The sequence below is a fragment of the Daucus carota genome, chromosome 8 (assembly GCF_001625215.2).
Source record: "Daucus carota subsp. sativus chromosome 8, DH1 v3.0, whole genome shotgun sequence".
NCBI lineage: Eukaryota > Viridiplantae > Streptophyta > Magnoliopsida > Apiales > Apiaceae > Daucus > Daucus carota.
In genome coordinates this window covers 20,462,234-20,464,121 of record NC_030388.2, presented here as the reverse complement: position 1 = coordinate 20,464,121, position 1,888 = coordinate 20,462,234, and positions in this window count along the sequence as shown.

The following is a 1,888-nucleotide window of genomic DNA, read 5'->3' as shown; positions in this document are numbered from 1 at the left end:
GACCACTGTTTATAGTTTTTAATAATTGGTAGGAACTTTTGTTTCCACATTATATACTTCATCTAAAACTCTTCAATCAGAGTAGTACTTGTAGCTACATGCTTGGTTTTGTAAATTAGTATATTATATGTGATTGAGATAATTCGAAGTAAATGAGCCTCTTCACATGTGAATTTAAAAAATTGTTATAAACATCATGCACTAGACAGAAGTCTACATGCTTAGAATAATAATACTACACTAAATTACTTCACCAGAGTGGGAGTATATGCAACACTATAGACCATTGTCAACTCCATTTTTTGCATGTGTTTTCTTTTAACTTGCCTTATTCTGGACTATTTATGAAATAAACTACATCAAGTGTGTCATTATTCCGTTTTTATCTAGTATGGCTACAGTGTCTAATTCCCCCAGGTTTCCTAAAACCCACCCGAGGAGAAATATTCTTGCAAAATTCATGCCACAGTTGACTGCTAGGGTGATGAAAGATGAAGGAATTGTTCATGACGATGCTAATAAGTTATATGTTTATCAGTTGTCGGGCCTAGAAGGGATGCATCTCCCTTTGTTCTTACTCTCTGAACCTAACACAGGATCATGGTGAGCTTCCACAACTTGCACAACTAATTGTTAAAACAAAAACGAAGATCAATTTCAAGGGAATTGCGGTTAGTACAACTTAATGACATATAATGCAGCAAATTGTTTCGAATCTACTGGTTTACTGAACTGGAATACTTATGTATGATCAGACAGGGAATTCTCTATTGGAATTCAATACAGATTTCATTACATCGCTTAATATCAGACGCTACTTATGACCTGTTCAATACAATTTGTAACTATTCCCAAATTCGAAGACAAGCATTGAAAGGAGTTTTTTTTTCTTGATTGTTCTAGAGTGATCATTCAAGCCTCAAATGAGATTGGTGGATTTATGGACTCATATGATGTTACTCTTGACGTCTGTTTGTCCTCAGTCCTTTCACAATCTGGAATTTTAGATAAAACATTGAGCACATTACTTCATATATCCAATGTGATTGACCTGAGCACATTGGATAAATTACAAGCCGGTGATATTATGCCAAAAATTGAAACTAATGCCAAAAAATTTGTTTTAACTAATAAAAATGAAAAATTGTTAATTATATATAAAATGCATTTCAATTTGACAAAGTGTCACAATAACAATGGCTTGTAATTTATCCGATGTGCTAAGGTCAATCACATTGGATATATGAAGTAATGTGCTCAATGTTTTATCTAAAATTTCGGATTGTGAAAGGACTGAGGACAAACAGACGTCAAGAGTAACATCATATGAGTCCATTAATCTACCAATCTCATTTGAGGCTTGACTGATCATTGTAGAACAATCTGGAGAAAACGCTCCTTTCTGGGCTTGTCTTCGAATTTGGGAAGAGTTACAAATTGTATTGAACAGGTCATAAGTAGCGTCTGATATTAAGCCATGAGATAAAATCTATATTGAATTCCAATAGAGGATTCCCTGTCTGATCATACAAAAGTATTCCAGTTCAGTAAACCAGTATATTCGAAACAATTTGTTGCATTATATGTCATTAAGTTGTACTAACTGCAATTCCCTTGAGATTGATCTTCGCTTTTGTTTTAACAATTAGCTCTGCAAGTTGTGGAAGCTCACTATAATCCTGTGTTAGGTTCAGAGAGTAAGAACAATGGGAGGTGCATCCCTTCTAGGCCCTGCAACTGATAATTTATCAGCATCGTCTTCATCCTTCATCACCTCAACAGTCAATCTTGGCATGAATTTTGCAAGAATATTTCTCCTCTGGTGGGTTGTTGGAAACCTGGGGGAATCAGACACTGTAGCCATACTGGATAAAAACAGAATAGTGAC